General features: G+C 34.9%; 1 protein-coding gene and 1 non-coding gene across 7 annotated transcripts in view; both read right to left on the bottom strand.

The window, feature by feature from the left end:
• RIMS2 (regulating synaptic membrane exocytosis 2) overlaps positions 1-22892 on the bottom strand; it is a 617446-nt gene that overhangs the window by 387266 nt on the left and 207288 nt on the right. The gene's annotated exons all lie outside the window — the stretch shown is intronic.
• Positions 20252-20358, bottom strand: LOC147914003 (U6 spliceosomal RNA). The gene has a single exon (XR_015555997.1). It is a non-coding gene; the product is annotated as a U6 spliceosomal RNA (small nuclear RNA).

Raw genomic sequence — 22892 nt, forward strand, 5'->3', positions numbered from 1 at the left:
AGGTGTACATCATTGTACTTCTATTTCTGCATAGATTACATCATGTTCACCACCAAAATACTAATTACAACCCATCACCACACACATGTACCCAATTATCCCTTTCACCCTCCTCCCTCCCCCCTTCCCCTCTGGTAACCACCAATCCAATCTCTGTCCCTATGTGTTTATTGTTGTTATTATCTACTACTTAATGAAGGAAATCATACGGTATTTGACCTTCTCCCTCTGACTTATTTCACTTTGCATCATGCCCTCAATGTCCATCCATGTTGTCACAAATGGCTGGATTTCATCGTTTCTTATGGCTGAGTAGTATTCCATTGTATATATATACCACAGCTTTTTTATCCATTCGTACCTTGATGGGCACTTAGGTTGCTTCCAAGTCTTGGCTATCGTGAATAAGGCTGCAATGAACACAGGGGTGCATGTACCTTTGCAAATTGGTGTTTTCAAGTTCTTTGGATAAATACCCAACAGTGGAATAGCTGGATCATATGGTAGTTCTATCGTTGATTTTTTGAGGAATCTCCATACTGTTTTCCATAGTGGCTGCACCAGTTTGCACTCCCACCAGCAGTGTATGAGAGTTCCCTTCTCTCCACAACCTCTCCAACACATGTTGTTTCCTGTCTTGTTAATTATAGCCATTCTGACGGGCGTGAGGTGATATCTCATTGTAGTTTTGATTTGCATTTCCCTGATAGTTAGTGATTTTGAACATCTTTTCATGTGTCTGTTGGCCATCTGTATATCTTCTTTGGAGAAATGTCTGTTCAGGTCTTTTGCCCATTTTTTAATTGGGTTGGTAGTTTTTTTGTTGTTGAGATGCATGAGTTCTTTATATATTTTGGAGATTAAGCCCTTATCAGATGTATGGTTTGCGAATATCTTCTCCCAATTGTTAGGTTGTCTTTTCGTTTTGTTGATAGTTTCCTTTGCTGTGCAGAAGCTTTTTAGTTTGATATAGTCCCATTTGTTTATTTTTTCTATTGTTTCTCTTGCCCGGTCAGATGTGGTGTTTGAAAAGATGTTGCTAAGACTGATGTCGAAGAGCGTACTGCCTATGTTTTCTTCTAGAACTTTCACAGTTTCAGGTCTTACATTCAAGTCTTTAATCCATTTGGAGTTAATTTTTGTGTATGGTGTAAGGTAAGGGTCTACTTTCATTTTTTTGCATATGGCTATCCAGTTTTCCCAACACCATTTGTTGAAGAGACTTTCTTTTCCCCATTGTATGTTCTTGGCTCCTTTGTCAAAGATTAGCTGTCCATAGATGTGTGGGTTTATTTCTGGGCTTTCGATTCTATTCCATTGATCTGTGTGTCTGTTTTTGTGCCAGTACCATGCTGTTTTGGTTACTATAGCTTTGTAGTATATTTTGAAATCAGGGAGTGTGATACCTCCAGCTTTGTTCTTTTTCTCAGGATTCCTTTAGCTATTCGGGTCTTTTGTTGTTCCATATAAATTTTAGGATTCTTTGTTCTATTTCTGTGAAAAATGTTGTTGGAACTTTGATAGGGATTGCATTGAATCTATAGATGGCTTTAGGAAGTATGGACATCTTAACTATGTTAATTCTTCCAATCCAAGAGCACGGAATATCTTTCCATTTCTTTGTGTCTTCTTCAATTTCTTTCAGAAATGTTTTATAGTTTTCCGTGTACAGATCTTTCACCTCTTTGGTTAAGTTTATTCCTAGGTATTTTATTCTTTTTGTTGCAATTGTAAATGGGATGGTATTCTGAATTTCTCTTTCTGCTACTTCGTTGTTAGTGTACAGAAATGCAACTGATTTTTGTATGTTGATTTTGTATCCTGCAACTTTCCCATATTCGTTTATTACTTCTAAAAGTTTTCTGGTGGATTCTTTAGGGTTTTCTATATATAAAATCATGTCATCTGCAAATAGTGACAGTTTCACTTCTTCCTTTCCAATTTGGATCCCTTTTATTTCTTTCTCTTGCCTGATTGCTCTGGCTAGGACTTCCAATACTATGTTAAATAGGAGTGGTGACAGTGGGCATCCTTGTCTGGTTCCTGTTCTTAGAGGGATGGCTTTCAGTTTTTCACCATTGAGGATGATATTAGCTGTGGGTTTCTCATATATTGTCTTTATTATGTTGAGGTACTTTCCTTCTATACCCATTTTATTCAGAGTTTTTATCATAAATGGATGCTGGATCTTGTCAAATGCTTTCTCTGCATCTATTGAGATGATCATGTGATTTTTGTTCTTCATTTTATTAATGTGGTGTATTACGTTGATTGATTTGCGAATGTTAAACCATCCCTGCATACCTGGAATAAATCCCACTTGATCATGGTGTATAATCTTTTTAATGTATTGTTGTATGCGATTTGCTAGTATTTTGTTGAGGATTTTTGCATCGATGTTCATCAGTGATATTGGCCTGTAATTTTCTTTTTTTGTGTTGTCCTTGTCTGGTTTTGGTATCAGGGTAATGTCAGCTTCGTAGAATGAGTTAGGGAGCTTCCCCCCCTCCTCAATTTTTTGGAAGAGTTTGAGAAGGATAGGTATTAAGTCTTCTTTGAATGTTTGGTAGAATTCACCAGGGAAGCCGTCTGGTCCTGGACTTTTATTTTTGGGGAGGTTTGTGATTACTGTTTCGATCTCCTTACTGGTGATTGGTCTATTCAAATTCTCTACTTCTTCTTGATCCAGTTTTGGAAGGTTGTATGATTCTAAGAATTTATCCATTTCTTCCAGATTGTCGAATTGGTTGGCATATAGTTTTTCATAGTATTCTCTTATAATCTTTTGTATTTCTGAGGTGTCTGTTGTAACCACTCCTCTTTCATTTCTGATTTTACTTATTTGTGCCTTCTCTCTTTTTTTCTTGGTGAGTCTAGCTAAAGGTTTGTCTATTTTGTTGATCTTTTCAAAGAACCAGCTCTTGGTTTTATTAATTTTTTCTATTGTTTTTTTGGTCTCTATTTCATTTATTTCTGCTCTGATTTTTATTATTTCCCTTCTTCTACTGATTTTGGGCTTTGTTTGTTCTTCTTTTTCCAGTTCCTTTAGGTGCATTGTTAGATTGTTTATTTGAGATTTTTCTTGTTTGTTGAGATAGGCCTGTAATGCTATAAACTTCCCTCTTAGAACCGCTTTTGCTGTATCCCATAAATTCTGGCATGTCGTATTTTCATTTTCATTTGTCTCCAGGTATTTTTGATTTCTTCTTTGATTTCTTCATTAACCCAGTCGTTGTTCAGTAGCATTTTGTTTAATCTCCATGTATTTGTGGCTTTTCTGATTTTCTTCCTATAGTTGATTTCTAGTTTCATACCTTTGTGGTCAGAAAAGATGCTTGGTATTATTTCAATCTTCTTAAATTTATGGAGACTCGTTTTGTGGCCTAATATGTGATCAATCCTGGAGAACGTTCCATGTGCATTTGAAAAGAACGTGTATTCTTCGGTTTTTGGATGGAATGCTCTGTATATATCTACTAGGTCCATCTGTTCTAGTGTGTCGTTTAAGGCCAATGTTTCCTTATTGATCTTCTGTTTGGATGATCTATCCGTTGGTGTAAGTGGAGTGTTAAAGTCCCCTACTATTATTGTGTTACTGTCTATTTCTGTTTTTATGTCTGTTAATAATTGCTTTATATATTTAGGTGCACCTACATTGGGTGCGTAGATATTTACAAGTGTTATATCCTCTTGTTGGATTGTTCCCTTGATCATTATGTAATGCCCTTCTTTGTCTCGTTTTACAGTTTTTGTTTTAAAGTCTATTTTGTCTGATATGAGTACTGCTACCCCAGCTTTCTTTTCATTGCCATTTGCGTGGAGTATCTTTGAAAAGATTATTCTTGCTCCTTAAGCTTCAGTACTCAATGAGACAAATCTAGTGGCTGGCTCTCGGGTCTCACCCTTCTTCCCCTTCAATCTTCCAAAGTGTACTTTCCCAGGCCTGTCTTATCAATTCAGCTATAAGAGATGAAAATATACAGCGAAAAAAATGGAAGTAGGCATTTACCTCAAACTAGTTTCATTTATTACCATTTTATTCACTTTACTAAAAGATCTAAAAAACACTTCTACATTCACCAACCCTCACCTTTGCCCACCTCAGTATAGCAGTCCAATTTTATAGCCCTTATCCAGTACCTCCTTGACCAGTATCAGGACTGCTTCACTTAGTGTATATCGAGAGAGTGAAAGGGTAAGGGGAGAGGTGGGTGAGATCCCCAAGAAGTCAGTACACAACATTAATATTGCCATAAAAGCCAGACTAGAAGTGATATACTCCCAAAGTTCACTGTGCAGACTCACACATATACTTCTACTGCCAATATATCTATAAAAAAATACCAAAACAAAACTATATTTTACAAGTGAACATATGGTTCTCAAAAGAAGCTTGTTAAAAATGAATTTATAGATACTTTCAAGAAATAGTAAGTAATAAGTAGAGGCTCAGTCAGTTAAGTGTCACTGATTAGGAGAATGGATATTAGCTTATAATATTTGAAGTATGACTGAAAAGCAACTACTTCAAAAGTGACAAATATAGTAAAGTCATACTCTAAGTCATACTCTAAAGTCATACTCTAACTCATACTCTAAAGTCATACTCTAAAGTTCCCTAGACTTTAAATAAGAAGGACAAAACAAGTGGATAGTAGACTAAAAGGCAAAACTTCTATAAGGCAAAGGAAAATAACTGTGATTGAATGTCTCTGCATGAAAAGTAAAAAGTCACCAAATCCAGCCAAAGTAAGTGAAATTATCCCAGAGATACTGGCAGATATAAAGGTGAGGTGAAATCAGAATAACTATAGTTCTAAGATATAGATCAGTATGGAACATGAAAAGTGTTAAGTTGGAAAGAAGTAGTCTATCAACATGTCTTATTCTGTCTCCAGCATTTTAAAAGGAAGAAGATAGAATGATTTTCAAATGATTAATGAGACATCCCCAGAATGAATACAGCTGCCATGGCTTATAAAACTAGACTGTAAAAGTATCCATATGCTTGGAGCCTGCCCAGTGGCGTAGAGGTTAAGTTCACACGCTCCACTTTGGTGGCCCAGGGTTCGCAGGTTCGGATCCCAGGTGCAGACCTACACACCACTTATCAAGCCATGCTGTGGCAGGCGTCCCATATAACGTAGAGGAAGATGGCACAGATGTTAACCCAGGGCCAATTTTCCTCAGCAAAACAGAGGAGGATTGGCAACAGATGTTAGCTCAGGGCTAATCTTCCTCAAAAAAACATAAGTAAATAAAATTAAAAATAAAAAAAAATCCCTATGCTTAAGAATAAATAAGTAACCTGGACAGTTCTATATCTATTGAAGAAACTGCATCTATAGTTTTAAAAAACCTAGCCACATGAAAACTCCAGGCACTTGGCATCAGAGGCAAACTCTACCAAACATTTAGAGAATAAATAATAACAGTTCTACACAAACTCTTGCAGAGAACTGAAGATAGAAGATCACTTCCTAATTCATCTTATGAGGCCAGCATTCACCTGAAACCAAAACCAACAATGTTACAAAGAAAGGAAACTACACACCAATATCCTTTATGAACATAAATTAAAAATTCTCTAGCAAAATATTAGTAAATAAAATCCAGGAATATATAAATAGAATAATACCATCACGACCAAAAGAGGTATCCCAGGAATGCAAGGTTGGTACAACGTTTGAAAATAACCAGTGTAATTCATTATATAAATAGACTAAAGAAGAAAAATCATATCGTCAACTCAATAGAGGCAGAAAAAAGCAATTTACAAAATTCCACAGCCATTCATGATAAAAAATTCTCAGCAAACTAGTAATAGAAAAGAATTTCCTCCACCTCATGAAGGATACCTACAAAAAACCTACAATTAACATCACATTTGATTGTGAAAGACCCAAAGCATTTACCCTAAGATTGGGAATGAGGCAAAGATGTTACTCTCACTACGTCTATTTAACATTATAGTGTAGGCACTAGTCAGTAAAATAGTACAAGAAATGGAAATAAATGGCTTACAAACTGAAAAGTAAGAAATAAAGCTGTCTTTTTTACAGGTGACATAATCATCTATGTAAAAAATCTGAAAGAATGTTAAAAAAAAATAATGTAGTACTGTCACAGGATAGATAAAGAGACCAATAGGACAGAATAGGGAACTCAAAAATAGCCCAACTATTTTGGGAATGTGTTATAAACAGAGGTTGCACCAAAAGCCAGTGTGCAAACGGATTGCTTAATAGCTGCTGTTAGGAACACTGGCTCACTATACGGAAAAAATAAACTTGAATTCATACTTCGCCATACCCACAAGTGAACTCCAGGTTCATTATAGACATATATGAGAAAGGTAGAACTAAGAGCTAATAGTACAAAGTGTAAAAGAGTATTTTTAGGGTCTTGAAGTCTGACTTCTTAATCACAACTAAAATATCACAAACTATAAAGCAAAAAATGTAACGAATTTTACTACATCAAAATAAGAATGCCTGTCCAATAAAGACACCATAGACAAGAATGATGGAAAGCCAATTTTTTTCAAAGGGGCAAATGATATAAGTAAACAACTCACAGTATCAGCAACCCAAATAGCTAACAAGTATATGAAGGAATGCTTGGCTTCAATGTAACCAGAAAATTGCAAATTAAAACAAAAATACTCCTAATATCCACCAGACTGGCAAAAAGCAAAAGTCTGAATAATATAAATATTAGCAATGATGTGGGGAATCACAAACCCTCAAGCACTGCAAGCAGGAATATGGACAGAGCCATTCTTGAGAACAGAACTAGTGAAATAAAGTATACTTACCCTATGTCACATTAATTCCACATCTAGATATACCGACTACAGAGAAAGTCTTGCATAGGTCCATGAGGAGACATGTTACAAAGATGTTCATTGATTCACTGTTTGTAGTAAGAGGAGTTTTCACATAGCCTAGATTGTCTACTACTAATGGACTGTCAAATAAAATATGGTGGATATATACTAGGAAATATGCTTTAGTTTTCTACTGCTGCCATAACAAATTACCTCTAATTTACTGAGGTGTAAAACAACACCAGTTTATTGTCTTACAGTTCTGTAGGTCAGAAGTCTGGTAGAAGCCTCAACGGACTAAAACCAAGGTGCCAGCTGAATTCCCTTTTGGAGATTCCAGGGGAGAATCCATTTTTTTGCTCATTCAGGTTGTTGGCAGAATTCAGTTCCTTGTGGTTGTAGGACCAAGGTCACCATTTTCTTGCTGGCTGTAAACTGAGAGTAGATCCCAGCTTCTAGAGGCTGCTGAATTGACTCATGGCCCCCTTCCTCCATCTTCAAACTCAACAATGGCCAGTTGAGTTCGTCTTATGCTTTGAATCTCTCCTCTTCCTTCTTGCATCTCATCTCTTTGACCCAATCAGAAAAGGCTCCACTTTTAAGGACTCATATGATTAGAATAAACTCACCTAGATAATTCTGGATAATCTCCCCATCTCAAGGTCCATAACGTTAAGCACATCTGCAAAGTCCTTTTTGCCATTTAGGGTAACATATTCACAAGTTCCAGGGATCAGGATGTGGACATCTTTGGAGAACATTATTCTGTCCACCACAAAGTATAATGCAGCAGTCTGGAGCAACGAACTAATACTCCTACATGAATAAATCTTTTAAAATGTAAGATCTAAAGCACCATATCATTTATGTAATTTAAAACACATACAGACAAAATGCAAGATTTTTTGTAATTCAAACATACATACTTTGGTGGAAAAAAAACACAATAGGGGAGCCCTACACAGATCACTGAAGTGCCATAAACTGATAAATATGATTAACAAAACTTATTACATTTGAGAACCAAAATAAAATAAAGAGTGGCAGAAGAAACACTGATGATCTAGGAATATCTATACTACGCAATCTGCTTTCCTACAATTTTTATGTCATGCTGTATCTTCTTCTGTCTTTAAAATTCTGTTGAAGTTTTAACAAATCTACAAAACCTCCCCAAACTGCCCTACTTGGCTCCATCATTTAAATGTGTTCATTTAATTCTCTGACTACTTCCATATATGTCTAAGTTATATGGTTACACTTCTTTTTACCAGTTTTAAATATTTATGTTTATATAACTACATCATTAGTCCCGACTTACTTATTAGATTATAAATTCTTATGGCACAGAGCATTTTCTACTGTCTTTGTATTTCTCTATATAAACTAGCATTATAAATAAAGTATATATTCAATACATATTGTAGGCTAAGTACCTGAAGTGATATTTGCCACAATATAGTTCCACTGAGAACTTTCCATACATCTAAGGACTACTGTGCAATATTTTCACTAGATACCACATAGAAACCCTCCAAGAAGAATAGGGAGATCACATAATTTATTGTCCACACTAAGACACTTTTGAGAGTGAAATGGTTTGTCTTAATAATTATGCTGGGACAACAGGTATAAGCCAGGACTGGCCCTGATAAACCAGGACATAGGTCACCCTAGCCGAAAATAGATTCAAGACCACAGAAAACAGCAAGATACTGAATTGAATTCTTTAAAATAAAGGTAAAATGTGACAGGGCCAAAGCAAACAGGCCTAAGAATTGCTTTAAAAATATGTTAAAGCATTTAAAATGTCCCATCATCATTGCAGGTGTCTAAGAAACAACAGAATTCTAGAGATCAATCTTCTATGTAGCAACAAGTAGTTTAGTTCTTTTATGCAAGTTAACATGTTTTTACAAAGATCTTATGAAAAAAATGAGTCTAAGAGGCAGAGAAAAATACAGTACTGGATTCCATAAAAAATTCTATTTTTGCAAACACCGCATAATTGTAACAGGTAAAAGGTATGGAAAAGATAACTGGCTATCTACTTCTCTTTTCAGTGGTTCCATTTATTTTAATTCAATTAATATTCAATAAGTGCCCACTATTTCTAGAACCTAAATTAGGCATGTATGGACACAAAGATGTAAAATACAGTATGCATTCAAGTTGCTCAAAGTTTAGTAAGAGAGAAAGAAACATTGATAACAAATGTCCTGAAGGTCGGACGGTGGTCAGTGCTATAATAAAGGTACCACCTTTATAAGCAAAAAACATAATTCCTGCTGGAAAAAAAAAAAGGAAGTCTTCATGTAAGTAGGGACACTTTAACTGGGTTTTGAAAAAAAAGTGAGAGTTAGGCAGAAATGCCAAGGTACACCCTCACTTAAGGACCTTGGCGCTTACTATTTCTCTGCCTGGAGTGTTCCTCCCTGAGATATCCACACAACTGACTTCTTCACCTCCTTCAAGTTTTAACTCAGTGCTAAGGCCTTCCCTAACCCCTAATTTAAAATTGATGATCATTCCCAAACACACACACACAAAATCCCTCTCTCTCTTCCTCTGTATTATTTTCCTCCACAGCACTTGTCACCAGGGCCTGGGAGGTGCCAATGCCAGGTTGTGCCACTCACATCTAAGTGAAAAGCGCCCCCTGGAGTTCTGCTCTGCACAGCCTGTACAGTCAAATACACTGGCCTCAAGTTATACTGCTATCCAGTGTACTAGTTATTTCTTATTTCTTTGTCTTCCCCAACTAAAAAGCAATCTCCATGAGGGATTTTATTGATTTTGTTCACTGCTCTACCCTCAGCACCTAGAAATCTGTCTGGCACATGATCAACACTCAACAAATATTTCTTGAATTAATGTATGCAAAGCTAGAACAGAATTCTAGAAAAGAGGAATAGAATGAGCAAATACTTAAAATTTTAAGAATGAAAGTTGCTTTTTAACTCATTAGTTATCTGCTGTGGCTAGATTATAGGTTGCATGTGGGAAAGGAAAAAAGTGGTGGGAGATAAGGTTAGAAAGGACAGATAATAGTGAGCCTCAAAAAGTAGAATGATAGAATTTTGAGTCAGAAAAGCTTATATTTCAATTGAAACTCTATCTCTAATTTTGGAATCTTAAGAAATAATTTAAATATAAAAAAGGGCATCTTAAAGCCCCCCTTACAACATCATTAGGGAAATTAAAATTAAATGCCATAAACTTTTTCTGACAGAGCCTAGAACATAGCGCGTACTCAATAAACGTTAGTTTCCCTTAGAAAACTTAGGATTTGAACTTTAGCTACAAAACGGCATGGTATCAAAAGTGAGCAAATGAATGACTTCGTCATATCCATACTTAAAAATCATATTTCTGGAAACAAAGTAGAATACAGAGAAAAGCAAACAAACTTAGAAGCAGGAAGCCAGAAAGAAAGTAAAACATAGTTAAAGCCTAACGAGGGCAGTGACAATATCCATATTGGAAAAGACGTGTTGAATACAAGAAATATAATAGATAAGGAATTGACCAAAAACTTAAATAAATATTCACTGAATATGAAAATCAAGAGGAAGTGGATTAGAAAATAATACCTAAGTATCTCAACTTGGGCAGGAGGATGACTGATGATGGAATCAGCAGAACTAGAGAATGACAAAAAAGCTGCTACTTTGGGAGGGAATAGACATTTAGATTCAGAAATTTTGATTTTGAAGTATTTGTGGAACAAAAGGTAAGACTGTACAACGTGCAGTTGTAAATACAAGTCTGGTATACGGAGATTTCAAACTAGAAATAAACATGTGGGAACAAATATCATATTTGAATACAAAAGGCAATGACATGAGAAGTCCTGTTTTTCACAATCTCAAACGCTGACCTAATCCACTTACTAGTCTATCAGCTCTGCAACTAGTTCAGATGGAAGAATCACACAGGAGTAAATCATTTTGCTTTGGAGATGCATCTTCGCCATCTGGTGGCAAAAACGATAAATACAGGTTTATTTTTGATCATTCAAAAGCTGAAATGAACCCTTACTTGTCATTTGGCTTATCAATGCCATTTCCAGTAATATATTACAGGGAAAGGATCTTCCATTCTTCATTTCTATGATATTGCTATTTCTCATCTCACTTTTTACTCTGGCCACTAATACATTCAAACTATTTAATTGGAAGAAGTATTATTGGTAAAAACATATCTTTCCCACCCTCCAGGACCTTCCCACTTCTTCATAATTCACTCATTGCATAACCCAATATATACCACAAGACAGTTAAATAACTATGAAATTAAAGGTATTAATAAAGCTCATGTTGCCAAGTTTCTTGCTTTCAACAACTAATAGTATGGATTGCTCAAGTAATGGAAATGAATTTTTTGAAACTAGATACATACTTTGAACAGATTGATCAATAAACCAGTATAAAACATCTATAAATAAATCCTAACATTCAATAATTCAATATTTGATAAAAATGGCACCTCAAATCAGTGGGAAGAAAATATTAATCACTCAATAAATAATTGTGGGACAAAGGGATAATCAGGTAAAAAAAGTAAGGTTGGATCTGCACTTGACACCATACTCTAGTAAGTTCAGATAGATCATTGTTTTACAGTGTAAAAGTAAAATCATAATAGTATTAGAAGAAATCACAGGAATATTCTTTAATCTTAGTGAGGAGAGGTCCACAGAAAGGACTAGACTAGACATTTCTCCATTTAAGATATACAAATGGCCAATAAGCACAAGAAAAGACGATCAATATCATTAATCTTTAGAAAAATGCAAATCAAAACCACAACAAGATTAAACTTCACATTCACAGCGATGACTATAACTAAAAAGACAAGAGAATTGAAAACATGTCCACACGAAAACTTGCATAATAGCATTATTAATAATAGACAAAAAGTGGAAACAATTCAAATGTACATCAATTGATAAATGGGTAAATGTGGTATACCCATACAACTAAATATTATTCAGCCATAAAAATCAATAAATTACTGATTCATGTTACAACATGGATGAACCTTGAAAACATGCTCAGTGAAAGAAGCCAGACAAAAAAAGCCACATACTGTATGATTCCATTTTTATGAAATGTCCAGAATAGACAAATCCATAGAGATATAAAGTAGATTAGTGGTTGCCAGGGAGCTGAGAGTAGGGGAGAATGGCGAGTGACTGCTAATAGGTACAGAGTTTCTTTTTGGGGTGACGGATGTGTTCTAGAATTAGATAGTGGTGATGGTTGCAAAAATTCATAAATATACTAAAACCCACTGAATTGTATAATTTAAAAGGGTGAATTTTTTGGCAAGTGAATTATATCCCCGTTTTTAAAAAATGAAGAGTCATAAAAAAAAAAATTCCATCACAGTAAAAGACATGTTTATGTTTATGCATTGGAAAAAGAACCATATAAGCAAAGTCAAAATATAACAACAAACTAGCAAAAAATATTTGCAATCAAGGGGCCAGCCCAGTGGCACAGTGGTTAAGTTCGCGTGTTCTGCTTCGGTGGCCCGGGGTTCACAAGTTCGGATCCCGGGCTTAGACTTACACACTGTTCATCAAGCCATGCTGTGGCAGCGTCCCACATACAAAATAAAGGAAGACTGGCATAGATGTTAGCTCAGGGCCAATCTTCCTCACCAAAAAAAAATATATATCTACATATTTGCAATCCGAGGTAAGCAGAATTCTAAAATGACCCCTTCGCTCTCACCACATGGTATATACACCTTGTGTTATTTCCTCCCTTTGAGTATGGGCTGGACCTGTGAATATGACAGGATATCATTCCCATGATTAGGTTACATTAAATGACAAAAGTGAGGTGATTTTGTGGTTATGATTAAGGTCCCTACTCAGTTGACTTCAAGTTAATCAAAAGGAAAATTATCATAGGAGGGCCTGATCAAGCAGGTTAGCCCCTAAAAGAGAGTTTATAGAGGTCAGAGACAGAAGTCAGAGAGATTCAAGCAGTATAGACATTCTTCTGTTGGTTTTGAAGATAAAAAACTGTCATCTTGTGGGGAGGGACACTTGGCAGAAAACAGTGGGTGGCCTCTAAGAGCTGAGGGCCACAGTCATACAACTGCAAGGCACTGAATTTTGCCAACAACCAGTGAGCTTAGAAAAAGACCCTGAGCATCAGATGAGATGGCAGCCCCAGCCAACACCTTGATTTCAGCCTAGTGAGACTCTGAGCCGAGGATCCAGCTAACCTCTAGCCTGATCTTGACCCACGGAAACTGTGAGATAATGAATTTATGTTGTTTTAAGCCACTAGGTTTGTGGTATTTGTTACACAGCTATAGAAAGCTAATACACAATTCATTCCACAAAAGGTTATTTTCTATAATATAAATGGAGATGCTAAAAATCCAGTTAGATAAGGACTATCAACTCAATAGAAAAAGGCAAAAGATGTATGAACAGAAAGTTCAAAAAGAAAAAAGAAATATAAATGTTCTTAAACATATGCAGAAATACTCAATTTGACTCATTTATGATGTAAGACAGAAAGATTAAAAGTACAATGGAGTATTGTTTTCCACCAATCAGACTGGTAAACGTCACAAGTTTTATAACATTGTGTTGGCTAAAGAGTTAGAAAATAGGAACTAATAATTGTTGATAGAAGTATAAATTGGTACACTCTCTATGCTAAGCAATTTGGCAACGCCTGCAAAAAATTAAAACTGCACATACTCTCTGACCAAGTGATTCCACTTCTGGAAATTTTAGTTTATTTTACAGATTTGCTCTTATACAAAATTATAAATATGTACATATATATGTATACACATATATATGAGATTATTTATTATAACAGTTTGTAATAGCAAAAAAATTTGGCAATAACTTAAGTGTCCATCAACAGAGACTAAATAATTTTGACACAGCCATTAAAAATAATGATGAAGCACACTCATTATGTACTGGTAAAGAAAGATCACTGACACAAATTATTGAATGAAAAAAAAGATAAAATACTATCTATATGCTATCATTTTAAAGGAATAAATATATATGTATATATATTCCTATATTTGCAAAGAGTATCTCTAAAAAACAAACAAAAATAGTACCAGTGGTTGAGGAAGAAAAAAAACTGAGCAGCTAGGGTATGAAGTAGGTATACAGAATAGGGAGATAATACACAGAAGAAGAAATACACCTTGAGGCATAAGAAAATCCTTCTCCATGAGCTCAGAGGTCTTAAAATTTACTCCAAAAAGAAGAATTCAAAAGAAGGTGTAAATAAAAAACTTTCCGTAATTATGGAACAAGATCTTAAACCATACTTTGAATCAGCATAGTGATTTTTCAAGTAACTATCAAGTCATCTTTATAGCAATAATACTAAGTCATTTTGAACAAAATAACTTCTAACATTTGCTGATGAAAAAATTAATTTAATCAAATTTTACTAAAAATATGTACTTTTCACGTTATTTCATTTTTTAACTTCTAACCTATGAAGAAAGCTAAGAAACTTTTTAAAAATATCAAAGTTGTAGTAAGCTTTAATATTAGAAAAGAAAGGGTAACTCAGAATTCTACGCTATGAATGAGTTCAGACGTTGTTACTCTTGCCCTGTCCCCAGTTTAAGAAGCATGCAACATAAAATTCTGTTTATATCCTTTTTTAGACAGGGTGATGTTTTTATGGTCCACTGACAATATCAGTTTTCAATATCAGACCAAAATGCATACAGCCCATCCTAAAATACTCTTTAAATATGTACCATCATAAAGTCAAATGGTGAGATAATAGTTTTCAAATGGCAGAATTTAACTCATGTTCTGTCTACCTCAACGCTAAGTAGCATAAATCCTAGTTCAACTATCTTGGACCTTCACTATATTTTCATAGTCAAGTTTCGTTTCTTGACTACTGAATCTCTCCATACAGCTTTTAAATTAACTTATCATATAAATTCCCAATCATTATGTACAATACATATGCCAATAATGTACTGATTTCAATATGAAACTCTTTTCATTCATTTATTCAACAAATTTCTATTGATGGTGATTTTTTCCCACTATGGAGAATAGCCAAGCAGCGTAAACTATTTTGAAGAGACACAAGAGTAGAACAGATAGGCTCATAGTATTTGAGTCCATAACTCCAATTGTTCATAAGGCCTATCCTCATTCTTTTCCTGGGGTTCTGTTAGACACTCCAATATCCTTATAATTCATCCCCCTTTTTCCTTAAGCTATTTCATTATTCCATTCATTCAGTATTTCAACAACTATTCACTGAGCACCACTATATAGCAATTACTACGTGAGGTGCTAGGAATACATTGATGAAGAAGATACACGACTCTTGCATCATGAACTTTGTTTAATTTGTTCAATTTGTTCAATTCCTCCCTTACTTTTGTAGAGAAAATTTTCAATGTCTTACAGGTGATAAGCACTGCTTTTAAAACGCTTCTTAAAATATCAATGAAGTTCTTCTGTTAATGGAGTTAACAATTTACTTTTTGAGTGTACCAAAAAAACTTGGAGGTGCTGGCCCAGTGGCACAGTGGTTAAGTTCACGCCCTCTGCTTCAGTGGCCCGGGGTTTGCAGGTTCAGATCCTGGGCATGGACCTACACACCGCTCATCAAGCCATGCTGTGGTGGCGTCCCACATACAAAATAGAGGAAGACTGGCACAGATGTTAGCTTAGGGTCAATCTTCCTCATGCAAAAACAGGAAGATTGGCAACAGATATTAGCTCAGGGCCAATATTCCTCACACACACACAAAAAAACCCTGGAATTGAAAATGGCTAAAATTAATTTTAAAGAACCATCATTTGATGTTAAAGAAAAGTCATGCTTCACAGAGTGACATGTGAAATACAACTTCTGTATCTGTGAGTATTGTTTTGTCATCTTTGGGTCTTCTTAAGTAACTGTACCAACTTTTGAAATAGATGTTGTTGCTTCTTCACCAGACCTTAGTATCATTTTTGAATTCATGTGTTCAGTGACTATCAGCCTTCTCCTCTAGTGGATGGTAAATGAAACAAAAATTTTGTGAAAGTTACACATTCATCAATAGAAACGCATTTTCATTTTTTAGCACCTTGCTGATGAAATATTTATAGTAAAGTTTTTGAAAATTACCAAATAATAAAATACATAAATATTTATAGGTTTACACTATACAATAAATGACAATACCACTGTAGGAAAAACATCCAGACTACTTTCTATATATTCTACAACAAAATTGTTTAGCCTCTATTTCCTGCCTGTGTTTCACATACGCCTAATCTATAATTTCCAAAGTCTCCCCCAGATCTTGCTTCCTGCATCTCAAATGCTAAAGAATGAGCCATAACAAAACCGGCCTACACACCAAAGGACAAGTGGGACAGCAGTGTCAAATACTTCTCCACCACCACCAGAGAGCTTTCAATCACACTGCGTTTTGTCAGCGAGTACCTTGCATCCCGTCCTTAAAAGAGAAATGATAGCTATCTTGTGTCTGAAAAGTTGGGGAAAACATGGATTATTGCTGATTGTATTTCAGATGAGAACTGTTCACTGCACATGCATCCCACACAGAATGAAATCATGTCAGGAGCTTTAAGTACAAGGTGGAGACCTACCAACCTCACCCCAGCGTACTTTAATGCATCTCTTAATGAAATATTTCATATCAAAAATACAGGACGAATGCCAAGCTTTGCAGGCTTCCAGGAGAGCAGGTGTAAACTGGGACTGTTCTAGGCAAACTGGTACATATTGCAATTCTATTTATAGGTCACTTAACTGAAGGAAACTTGAGAATGGTTCAAGTTTAATTCAGTTGAAGACAAGAATAAAGATTTTCTTTTTTCACCTAAATATTGACATTAAAATTATTAAAGTTATTTATTCCAAAAGAGACTATCTGACTTCTACACAGTCAAACCAATTATAATATGTTAAACATTCTTTTTTTTAAAAAAGACATAATTTGTCTTTCAGAGCTCATATCTATGTATTTTGTGCGTGTGTGAGGAAGATTAGCCCTGAGCTAACATCCGTTGCCAATCCTCCATTTTTTTGCTGAGGAAGATTGGCCCTGAGCTAACATACATGCGCATCTTCCTCTACTTTATATGGGATGCTGCCACAGCGTGGTTGACAAGCAGTGCACCGGTCCGCAACCAGGATCTGAACCCGTGAACCCCAGGCCCTCAAAGCAGAGGGCACGAACTTGCTGCTGCGCCACTGGGCCGGCCCCTAGAGCTCATATATTCTTAAAAATAAAGAATCTTAAGCATTGGCTATATGAAAACATATCATTACATATCTTCAAGTCTACTGGCTGATCATTCTGCCAATAAAAGACAAAGATGCTACAGAAATGACATCAGTCACATCAAAGACATTAGTATTACAGTTTGCTCTCATTCATCATCTGCACCAAGCACTTACTGAATGTGCATAAATCACTGGAAGTGGCACCAAATAGACAGCCATCTTTGTTGCCCTTTTGTTTCATCTGATATCCTTAAAAGTATAAGAAGAAATATCTAATTTATTCTTAGATAAATGAGGCCACTTGGCTTCAGTTAAGATTCTTTTTTCTCCTATGGTAACCATCAGAGTTTTATCTTTTCTAGTTCCTTAGTTCTTTATAGTTTAATCTCTTTCTCAACTACACTTCGATTCCCTTTTAAAAATTATTTCCCTCTACATCTTTTTATCTTCTTTCTCTCATCACCACATATCTCAAATAACCATTTTGAATAAGATTCATGAGAATTATGTCAGTTTCATAGGAGAGCCCACAGAAATAGGCTACATAGTCTGTAAGTCATATATAATCCACACTTAGTAAATTCTAAATACAACTGGTTGGTTCTAGGTCAACTAACAGAATTCTGTAACTATAGGCATCTCTGAATCTTGAAAAGAGCCATTGTTGAAAGGTTGACTATGAAGAAAAATTGATTATTTCTGATCCAATTTCACAATAAATCTTAAACCATTCAGTACAGACATGTACCGCATAACAACATTTCAGTCAATAACGGGCCAAACATACAACGGCAGTCCTATAAGATTAGTAACATATAGCCTAGGTCTTCAGTAGGCTATACCATCTAGGTTTGTGTAAGTAGACTCTATGATGCTCGCACAAGGATGAAATCACCTAACAACACCTTTCTCAGAACATATCCCCATTGTCAAGTGACGTATAACTGTACCAATAAAATTTCAATGAAACAGCAATTTAAAAACACAGCAAACGTGAGATCTTAAAACTTCTCATCACCAGAAAAAAAAATTGTTACTATGTGAGGTGACAGATGTTAACTAAACTTTTCGTGGTAATCATTTTGCAATATATACATAAATCAAATCATTATAATGTACACACACTAATGCAATGTTATATGTCAATTATATCTCAATAAAATTGGGGAAAATTTTTTTTAATTTTACTGTAGCAATTTTGCACATAATTCCCTTTTTTTATTGAAATATAATTTACATTCAGTAAAAAGTATACAAATCTTAAGTGTAACACTATACTACCTATTGACGAGTATATACAACTAGTAATCCATATCCCTGTCAACATACAGAATATTTCTTTTACTCCAGAAAGTTCCCTCAACAAAAGCGGTGTTATGATTTCTCCTACTATAGCCTTGTTTTGTCTCTTCTTGAATTTCATATAAATGGAATCATATAATATGTACTCTTTTGTGTCTGGCTTCTTTCACTTAGCACAACAGTTTTGAGACTTATCCATGTTTCTGTGCATGTAAAGAGTTCCCTCACTTTATTAATGAATAACACTTTTATTTGAATATACCATGATTTGTTTATCCGTTCCCCTGGTTCACGGACATATGGGAAGTTTCTGTTTGGGGGCTACTAAGAATAAAGGTTCTATAAACATTATTATGCAAGTATTTTAGTAGACATGTGATTTCATTTTTCTTAGGTAAATAACTAGAAGTAGAATTACTGAGTCACAGGGTAGGTGTATATTTCATTTTGTAAGAAACTGTCAAACACTTTCCAAAATGCTTGTACCATTTTACATGTTTTACACTCTCACTAGGAAAGTATTAGAGGTCCAATTGCTCCGAATCCTGACAAATGTTGTGATGTTAGGGTGTTTGTTGTTGTTTTAAATTGTAGCCTTACTAGTGAGTGCATCAAAGTATCTCACTGTATTAAGTCTTGACTTGCATCTCCCAAATGACTAAAGACATAGGACATTGTTTGTGTGTTTATTAGCCATTTGCGTATTTTCTCTTATAAAGAGTCTATTCCAATTTTTTGCACTTTTTAGTTTTATTTTTATTATTTAAATGTAAGTTTTCTTTTTATTCTTTAAGTTACATGTATTGCAAATATTTTCTTTTGAAATTTCTTGAAATATAACTTGGTTATACATTTTCTTAGTATCTTTTGATGAATAAGTTTTTATTTTGACGATGTCTAACGTCATTTTTTTCCTTTTAGGATTAGTGCTTTCTGTGTTTGTCTAAGAAATCATTGCCTACCCTCAAGTCGTGAAGATAGTCTCCTCTAGTTCTTCCTAGAAGTTTTATAGTTTTAGCCTAAACTAAGGTCACAACAATTTTCTTCTATATTTTCTTCTAGAAGTTTTATACTTGCAGGTTTTATGTTTAGAGAAATGTAATCTCTATGCGCCGCTCATCAAGCCATGCTTTGGCAAGCATCCCACATATAAAATAGAGGAAGATAGGCAAGGATGTTAGCTCAGGGCTAAACTTCCTCAGCAAAAAGAGGAGGATTGGCAACAGATGTTAGATCAGGGTCAATCTTCAAAAACAAATAAATAGGGGCCGGCCCGGTGGCACAAGCGGTTAAGTGTACGCGCTCTGCTGCGGCGGCCCGGGGTTCGCGGGTTCGGATCCCAGGTGCGCACCAATGCACCGCTTGTTAAGCCGTGCTGTGGCAGCGTCCTATATAAAGTAGAGGAAGATGGGCATAGATCTTAGCTCAGGGCCAATCTTCCTCAAGAAAAAAGGGGAGGATTGGCATCAGATGTTAGCTCAGGGCTAGTCCTCCTCACAAAAAAACAAACAAACAAATAAATAAATAAATAAATAATTATCTTCTAAAGATATTTAAAATAATAAGAAAAAAGATTATATATTTACTCCTGTATTTATCACTTCCATTGCTCTTCATTTCTTGGTATACATACATATTTCCATCTGGTACAATTTTCCTTCTGCCTAGAGGACTCTGTTTAACATTTCTTTTTTTTTTTTTTTTTTTTTTTTTTTTTTTTTTTTAATTTTTTGTTTATTGCAGTAACATTGGTTTATAACATTGTAAAAATTTCAGGTGTACATCATTGTACTTCTATTTCTGCATAGATTACATCATGTTCACCACCAAAATACTAATTAAAAATATGGAACGCTTCACGAATTTGCGTGTCATCCTTGCGCAGGGGCCATGCTAATCTTCTCTGTATCGTTCCAATTTTAGTATATGTGCTGCCGAAGCGAGCACTGTTTAACATTTCTTATAGTGTAGTTATGCTGGTGATAAATTTTTTCAGTATTTCTATATCTGGGAAATTCTTTATTCCCTGCATTTTCAAAAGATATTTTCACCAGGTATAGAATAGTGACTGGTGGGTTTTTAATTTTTCAGTACCTGAACGGTGTTTGCTCCACTCTCTTCTCTCTGGCTTTGTTTCCAAGAAGAAATCTGCTTTCATCTTCATCTTTGTAAACACCTCTATGCCTAAACGTGTCTTTTTTCTCTGACTGATTATAAGATTGCCTCTTTATCGCTAGTTTTAAGCAATTTGATTATGATGTGCCTTGGTGTAGTTTTGTTCATGTTTCTTGTATTTGGAGTTTGTAGAGCTTCTTGGAGCTATGGTTTTATAATTTTCATGAAATCAGAAAAAAAATTGGCCATTATTTCTTCAAATTTTTCTTAGTGCTCTCCATGTTCTCCTCCCCTTCAAGGACTCCAAGTACCTTTATATTAAGTACTTGATATTGTTCCAGAGCTCATGATGCCCTTTCACTTTTTTAATTATTTTATTCATTTTTTACTCTGTGTTTCATTTTGGATCATTTCTATTAATTTGTCTTCAAATTCACTAATCTTTTCCTCTTCAGTACCTAATTTTCCATTATCCCCATCAAGTGTATTTTTTGAGATATTGTAATTCTCACCTCTAGAAGTTCAAGTTAGTGTTTATTTTATATTTTACATATCTCTACTTAACTTTTTAAATTATAAGAAATACAATTATAATAACTATTTTAATGTTCTTGCCTGCTCATTCAAATATCTGTGTCACTTCTGGGTTGGTGTTCAGTGTCTAATTACTTTCTCATAATTAATTGTGTTGTCCTGCTGTTTTGTATGACTGGTTATCTTTGATTGGATGCCAAATACTGTGAATTTTACTTTGTTGGGTGCTGGATATTTTTGTATTCCTATAAATCTTCTTGAACTTTCTTCTGGGAGGCACTTAAACTACTTACAAATGGTCTGATCCTTTCAGGTCTTTCTTTTATGATTTGTTATTCTGTCCCAGAGCACTACCCAGGTTAACATTAATTATTCTGCAATGCTGAGGCAAGACTTTATAAAATACTCTACCCAGTGTTCCAGGAATCTTGAGGTTTTCTAGTCTGCCTGCTGGAAACAGAAACTATTCTTGGTCCCGTGTGAATACAGGCCAGCGTTCCCCCTAATCATTTTGGATGATTCTTTCCCTGGCCTTAACCAGTTTCTTCACATGCATGTACCAATCATTATTGCTCTGAATACACAAGAAGAACTCTCTGTAGATCTCCAAGGTATCTTGCTGCTCAGCTCTCTCCTCTTTGGTGCTCTGTCTGGCAAACGCCAGCTGCCTTGGTTTCCTCAAACCCTAAGAACTGCCTCTTCAACTCAGGAAGACATCTGGGCTCTGCCTATATTCCTCTCCCTGTGCAGGAGCCTGGAAACTCTCTCAAGGCAGTATGCTAGGGCAATCACAGGGCTCACTTTCCTTATTTCCCATCTCTCAGCTGTTACTCTCCTTCATTGCCTCATGCCCAATTTCTTAAAAACCATTGATTCAAATATTTTTTTGTCTGTTTTTTCCAGATGTTTCTGGCAGAAGGGTAAATCCAGGCCCTATTACTCCATCTATACTGGAAGCAGAAGTCTTAAGCATATATTTTAATTATTACTTTTACTTTAAAATAATCAAATGTCACAAAGACATTTGGAAAGTCATAAGTAATAGACAATTAAAAAAATGATGGTGATTATCAAACTGTTAAATATTCATTATAAATAACTTGCCTTAAAACTTTACATTTCAGATCCAAAATAATTGCTTTATATTTTTGTATTATTCTCTTGTCATCACTTTCACCTGGTAGCATTTTTTACCATCTAACAAAATGCACTGAGATGTAATTGAGTCATATGACACTTTTTAGTTTTCCACTCTTGCCTAATTAAAATTCCAGACAAAATCATAATGAAGTTTCTCAGTACTTTCATTAAGTGTCATTATTTAGGCACTAAAATGTAGAAACAAATAATTAAGAATCTGTAATGCCTATAAAATATTATTTCTTTAAAGATATGCTTCTTAAAATGCTTCATAGTCCATTAGAAGATGGTAACTCTGTTACTGTTTCCGATCACTTGTTAATTTTTGCTTCACAATAGAATAACGAAGTAAGAAAAAACAGAGTAAGAAATATTACACAGTAATATAACTAAAAGACCAGAGTCACAATGTCCCTATTGAAGATTTAACTTAATACGACAAATATATGCAGTTTTAAATATGAATCATAGTGAAATTATTAGACCCATGTGGTAACAAGTCATATCTATATTGAAATTCAATAAATATTTGTTGAATGAATGAGTTGTAATAGTAAGTTGTTATAACATGAATAAAGATAATTCTCTATTAATTTAACTACCAATTAGAGGAGAGAAAAAAAATAATGGAAGAGAATGCTTTCAAGTTTATACCATGGCAGAGGACCTTAAAATACAACATAACAAAGAAT

The sequence above is a fragment of the Ceratotherium simum genome, chromosome 23 (genome assembly GCF_057802395.1).
Source record: "Ceratotherium simum simum isolate JZ-2026a chromosome 23, ASM5780239v1, whole genome shotgun sequence".
NCBI lineage: Eukaryota > Metazoa > Chordata > Mammalia > Perissodactyla > Rhinocerotidae > Ceratotherium > Ceratotherium simum.